Raw genomic sequence first — 7,188 nt, forward strand, 5'->3', positions numbered from 1 at the left:
CCCGGAGGGCGTCGAGGTGGGCCCCGAGGACGAGGAGATCGACGTCGACGTGTGGAGGAGTGCCTTCCCCAACGACCCCGACAACGGCCGGCCCGGACGCTGCTCGCGGCACACCGTACATGACAAGGAAGGATTGGCTCGACCTCTACTTCGACCTAAAGTAGTTAGCTTAGTTTAAATTTATGTTTTATGTTTAGTTATGCAAAACTATCTATGTTTATGTTTGAATGCATGCTACTTTCGGTTGAACCTGCTTTGAACTTGATCAAATTGAAGCTTACAACGTTAAGTTTAGGGGATCGACTAGAAAAGGCCAAAAATTGCTGGAATATATATATATATATATATCCACTAAGGGTTTTAGTCCTTTAACTTTTAAAGGATCGGCTAGAGATGGCCTTATGACTTGTTTATTTCAGTTCTTCACTCTATATGTGCAATTATTTGTCGTGCAGTTCAATTTCATCAATAACAGTTTCAACAATATCACGATGAATTACGATATTTGGTTGCTGCTAAGGATATTGCAGTTAACATGCCTTTTCATTTTTTTAACAATAACTAGTGTACTTTAGACCTCACAATACCAGTTTGAATGACTATTTGCTTGTTTTTAAATGTTATGCCTGATGCAGTTAACATATCTTTCCACTTCTTGTTTTGCTTAACTAGCGTGCTTAAGCATGCACACTGAAGCTATCATTTGTAGATTATGTTGTCTACCATGGATATATTTGGTTGGTGTTTAGCCTGTTGTGCTTAACATGCCTTTATATGTACTCATGCAGGACAATATTGAGAATAGTGTTGTTTTCCATCGAGGTTATTTTCATCGCATTGCTTATATGTACTCACTGTTCAGGATATCGGTAGCTGGTACCATATAGCCTGGGGCTGATAAGGGATTAATCATCGAATCAGACATTTCACTGAATATATCAGTAACCCATTTATCAGTAGGTTAACTAGGGCCGTATTTAATATATCTAAGGCTACATAGCAACATACATTGTAAGAATGACTAAATATGCAATCCCAGGCTACATAGCAACAAGGAAGAGTGTTGCCTTAATGTTCTGATGATGTCTAGATATACATGTAATAAAATCTTATATAATGGGATGGAGGGAATGTTGTACTACATCATTTTTCAATTGTTGTTTAGCTTCTAATATTAACTTGGTGCTTTTAGGTACATATATCATTGCCAAAGTTCCACACTTCGACCCTTTCTGCGGCAATGAGATATTCATGAACCAGCATCAAGTGAGGAAACTGATAAAGATTGTTATTAAAATGGGTCCAAAGACGCCAATTGAACTATTTGTTTACACTTTATGCAAGACAACAGTGAACTGCAGGATGGTAAGTAAGAACCCTGTAGCCTTCTTTTTACTGCGCGTAATGAGTTGTGTTAGATGACAATGTCTGAATCTTTTTTTCCTTTGCAGTGGATCCTGAAGCAGTTTACTCAAGATTACCTCTCAAACTACATGATTGGCGGGCGGCTATCACAAGGGGTTGGACTAGAATCCTGCATCCTTTCTGCATCCAGGAGAGCACAATAGGGCCATTTCGCTTCACCTTGTTCAGCAACCGGAATGTCTGTTGCCTCTTTCTTTACCATCTGTAATAGTACAAGTATAGAACCCTAGTTCATCATTCTTTATTTAGTGCTTATGTAATTCTTAAACATATGTACCTGTGAATCGAATAATCCATTGGTTGTTTGAACCTGATGGATATGAATAAAGTTAAAGCCTACTTTCAAGTTTAAATTAGGTACAATTTTAAATAGCAGTAATTAAATTAGGACGAAATTAGGGTGTGCAGGTCATTATGGCGCACACAGTTAATAAAGCACAGCGTGTGCGATATACATCATAATCCGACACGGCTCACGGAGAGGAAACGTGTGTAACAATGCACACAGTTGCCGTTTGCAAAGCGTGTGTGATGTCAGACACTATCGCATACGATGCGGGAAAACTAAATGTGTGTGATTGTCTACCTATCATACACGGTTTGTAATCATGAAATTTTTGTGATGTGCCAGGCATCGTAAAACTCCCGTGCCTGAAATCTGCTTGGATTTAGGTAAAACCACAAAACTCCGACTGAGATGGCAGTGCGAGCACAAACGAGTAGCAAGGATGAAGTGTTTGGGATATTCGAGATATCGGAAACGGTTATATTGGGACAACTGTATGCATCAAGGCTCCCTATCCCCGACGGTTTCTGGGTCGTGTGGGAAGGACCCCCCTATCGCCGTCACTCACTAGGCGACGGTTCCAAATGCCGTCGCGGAAAGGGGTTAAAAACCGTTTGTATAGCACCGACACGTACTAGTGATTATAGAGTTTTCTCTGAACTTTTTTATGCATGATTACTATAGCCTCGTATTTCTTCTTCGATTTATTGGTTTGGTTTGGCCAACTAGATTGATTTATTTGCCATGGGAAGAGGTGCTTTGTAGTGGGTTCGATCTTGCGGTGCTCGGGACATGACACATACGTATTGTTGCTATTAAGGGTAAAAGATGGGGTTTATTCATACGTGAGTTTATCTTGCCTACATCATGTCATCTTGCTTAAGGCGTTACTCCGATTTTTCATGACCTTAATACACTAGATGCATGCTGGATAGCGGTCGATATGTGGAGTAATAGTAGTAGATGCATAATCATTTCGGTCTACTTGTCTCGGACGTGATGCTCATTGCCTTGGATATCGTCATAATTATTTGCTTTTCTATCAATTGCCCAACAGTAATTTATTTACCACCGTATGCTATTTTCTCGAGAGAAGCCTCTAGTGAAAACTATAGCCCCCGGGTTTATCTTTTATCATATACTAGGACAATGCCCGTGCGTTGCAACGGGACATACATGTCTTTCTAGTTCAACATCAGTCGTATTTAACATGTGCCTTTAAGATCCTCGTGCACGATAAAAACACTTCTATTCTTCTTTATCTTCTGTTTTCAACCACCCCCTCTCTTCTCTAGTAATTGTGCACAAACAATCCAGATGAGTTAAGTACAAGATTTGTTTTTTGCATCCATCCAACCAAAAAATTAATTACATGTAATACCTTACATAAAACCTCACGATCCACTGAACCATCTACAGGATGGAAAAAGCACGATCGAGAAACTCCTCGAGGCACCATTTATTCACCCTGGCCGCCTACTCCTCCTCTACCCAACAATTTGGCCAAGGGGAACACGCGAGCCAACAGCCATATCGATCGAGGCGCCCCCAAGTATGTGCATTTCCGCCACCGCCGGATGCATCGCTGACAGCATAACAGTTGTATGATGATGTAACATTTTTTAATAAAATGTTAGCCATGTATATTCACCAGAAATTTTGTGTGGCTATCTTGTCGACTGCCTATATATACATAGGAAAAACTACTTCAGATTTGAGGTCTGTACATACATGGAGAAAAGTTTAAGAGTCCAATGCCAATAATTTCATTTTTTTTACTTGACGTTCTCAGTAACAAATAGATCACAATGAGGTACTTCTTATTCATGATGATCAATTGTATCTTACATACGAAAGGGAATTTGTTTGGCCAAGAAATAAATAACTAAAAACTTCAGTAAAACGAAGGATAGGTTATGATGCACGGTACTGATTAGACCACATATATCAATGTACATAATTTTTTGTAGGTGCAAAAAGTAGGAGGTAATAAGCTACGTACCAGGTTGAAGCTCCCCACCCATCCAAGGAATAAGGCCATCACAATCATCTTTATTCAGCAAGTGCACAGGCATCATAGTTCTTACCTGATCTTGACATGCCACCATTCTCCTGTTACATATGATGTACCATTCACTCCCTCTTATTTTGGGACGAAGGTAGTACTTGTTTACGAAGAACAATCTTCTTCTGGAACTGCAATGCACGCACATCTTAGATCAGGTTAAACTGAATCTCAGTCCTATAAATTATGTACGGATGCGAATTGGTGGCACCTTGTTCTCCTTTTTCTTTTCTCTGGACGGGTTCCATCTATTCATCTGGACCATGCACTATCTCCCATAATCCTGCCTTGAATTAATAAGCATGTGCACGCACAACCCTTTTGCCCCACTAATGGTTGTAGCAGCCCATGAGCCGTACCTGATCACTTTGAACCTTATATGAAAAAGGAAAACATGTGAAGAATTTCTTCGTAATATACATGAGAAGATATATACTTCTTGCTCTTCCTTGACTGAATATTTAGCACTGTATTTTCTGCTTGACATTCAGACCTTCACTTCTCATTCATCATAATCTGAATAATGCTCATAGTCTATTATGCTCATATGATAGTCCGAGTGAATTCCACCATTCCAATGAGTCTCCAGAAGCATCTTAAGCCACGCCTACTTATTAGTCAGGCCTTGCAAGATATCATGTACTATATTTGCAAACTAATGTAACTTTTAGATCACTATTAGTTTACAGAGGGAGTACAACTCTAGCGTATCTGGCACAGGATGATCTAATGAGAGGAGGAATAACACATGCCTGCAAGGACAGATGAGATGCCTAGGGGATCTCGTGCTTGAGAGCTGAAGTAGAAGGGATAAGCTGAAGTAGCTATTATCAACCATGCATCATATATATCAGCTCCTAATTAATGGGTAGTTTGTACAATGTATACAATTTATGTTGAAGTAATAAAAGTGATGGAAGACCTCAAGTAGGTTCAACCCAGATTACTTCCACATGCAATGCACTGGTTCACGGGAGACGGAGATATTGGGTTATAAATTTCCTTTTTAGATTGATTTTAGGGTGGATGCAGTAGTAGGGGTCTCTTGCATCTGGATGATGTGCCGGTCAGGTGTGAGGTGAAGGAGTTCCGTGAGTTCTTAATATAATCATGAAAAAAGGAAGCTCTTAATATAATCATGAAAAATAGGAAGCTTCAGTTCACAGGAAACCAAATTAACTATTATAGACCGATCGATCGGCAGTTAAATTAACAACAAAATTGAAGGCCATGGCTTTGTTGGAGCAAAGAGCTAATCTCCACATCTTGAATATGTAGGAACCAGATTAGGATGAAATGCAGATATCTTCTATGGGCTTCTGGCTACTTGTTGGCAGCAATAGTAGGTGGGTGAGCAACTAAGCCTGCTTCCTTGTTTAAATATTCGGACCAGCACATGGAAAGGCTGAACAAGTATACTGATATAGTGCTAACCTGTCAGTACCAGGGTACTATTTGTTGTGAGTCTAGCTTGTTTCCACTTGCATCATTTCTGTGGAGGTCATGGATTTCCTTACAGCGGAACAGGGCTAAACTCCACACCTTCAACCTACCAGAGAGAGGTAGTTAGGAAAGGTGGTTATAATGACGTACTGGAAGCTCAATTCTTCTTTGTCTACACTAACTAATGTACTGTTTTGACTACTTGGGCCTAGATGCATACAAAAATTCAAGATGAAAGGTTAGGCAGATGCAAATGAGATTATAGTACATTAGGAAAATTCACTGCTACAACAGACCTGTTATTTTGAAACTTATGTTCAGGACTGTATATGCCAATATCTTCAGATCATGTGCAGCAGCCTCTTCAAATTGCTAGCCTCATTGACATGATTTGTGAAAGAGTCCTACTTGCACAATTTAGTAATGCAGTAGTAATCTAATCAAGTTTTGTCGAGACCGTGGCTGCGTCACCGCCGCCGCTGCTATTGCCATCTTCCTAAGTATAGCAAAAGAATCCACGTCATGTAAGTTGTGACTCGCATAATCTCGTCGGGAAGCTTGGGAGCAGCATCGCAAAACACAGCCAAACTAAAAATTCAGAGCCGCCAAAGAAAATGATTAAGATAAAGACAAGCAGTCAAGAAGTACATTTAGAGCAGTTGTACAGTTGATCTAGTGTACGAGTAAGAGCATCTTCAGCCAAACTAAAAAATCAGAAAGAGTTGCAGCCTGAATATGCATGCAGTTTGATTTTCCAATGATTTTGGGGAATATCAATTCTCTACTGATGCCACATGTATGCAAGGAAGTAACGCTATATGTTAGCACATGATTTGAGGAAGTATCAATTTTCTAATGATTTTGGTTAATGCTCTGACTTTGCTAGACGAAAATACCCAAAAGGCCAGACACTATTTGCTTCAGTTAAGAGCGCTAGACTGAGGTCTCACCTTCACTGTCCTCTCCGTGTTTCTTTCGTGCAGAACTTGAAATGAGAATCGGAAAGTAAAATCCAATATTGACAGGCAGCGGCGCATGATGAGGAGGATTGGGGAGGCTGCTGCACGCAACGGCATCACGGGGGCGCGTGGAGAGCAGGTTGGGGAGGCTAGGCGCAGGGGTTGTGTCACCGGGAAGTGGCCGCCATTGACGAGCTCCGTCGCCAGCAACTCCCATGGCGCTCGAGATCCTCGCGTCGCCAGCCGACGGATCCGACCTTCCCCTCGCTGGATCCGGTCCACCACGAGCCTCAAGCCACCCTGCCGCCGCGCTCCTTCTCCGCCTTACCGCCGGCAAGCCCCGCGGCTGCGCCTGCATCGCCAACCGACGAATCCGATCTTCCCCTCGCTGGATCCGGTCCTCCACGAGCCTCAATCCCCGCTCCTTCTCCGCCTCGCCGCCGACAAGCCCCGCTGCCGCGCCTGCGTCGCTCGTCAATCCCCTTTTCTCTGGTATTTTTTTTCTAGGGGTTTGCATCGCGGACGGAATTCTAACAGGTGCAGGGGGGTTTATGAAAAACAAAGCGTTTTTCCAGATCCACTTACGTAGGGATGGCGGGTTCAATTATCGGAAACCATAGGGACTTTTTTGCAAAAACGCTGCGACGGTGAGTACGCGGGCAGAAGCAATAGGTGCTTTATTATAAAAAAATACCTTGCTGCAATTTTCTTTTATTTATTTTATTTTGTATTTTTGTTCTATCTATCAAAAACTATACAATTTAATCTTGCTCATAACTGTTGAGGGGTTGATAACCCCTCTCGTTGAGTTGCAAGTATTTGTTGTTTGTGTGCAGGTGTTGTTTACGTAGTGTTGCTTGGTTCTCTTACTGGATTGATAACCTTGGTTTCATAACTGAGGGAAATACTTATCTCTACTATACTGCATCATCCTCTCCTCTTCAAGGAAATCCCAACGCAGCTCACAGGTAGCAAGTGTTAATATGTGTTTTAGTTCCTTAGACAATGAG

General features: G+C 41.5%; 1 long non-coding RNA gene across 1 annotated transcript; it reads right to left on the bottom strand.

Moving 5' to 3' along the window:
* Nucleotides 1-2,968: 2,968 nt before the first annotated feature.
* Nucleotides 2,969-6,702, bottom strand: LOC109740218 (uncharacterized). Its single transcript, XR_012202605.1, has 6 exons — nucleotides 6,170-6,702; nucleotides 5,516-5,715; nucleotides 5,211-5,325; nucleotides 3,988-4,150; nucleotides 3,714-3,907; nucleotides 2,969-3,394 (listed from the first exon to the last, which is right to left on the bottom strand). It is a non-coding gene; the product is annotated as an uncharacterized lncRNA (long non-coding RNA).
* Nucleotides 6,703-7,188: the final 486 nt, after the last annotated feature.

The sequence above is a fragment of the Aegilops tauschii genome, chromosome 2, assembly GCF_002575655.3.
Source record: "Aegilops tauschii subsp. strangulata cultivar AL8/78 chromosome 2, Aet v6.0, whole genome shotgun sequence".
In the NCBI taxonomy this organism is placed as follows: domain Eukaryota; kingdom Viridiplantae; phylum Streptophyta; class Magnoliopsida; order Poales; family Poaceae; genus Aegilops; species Aegilops tauschii.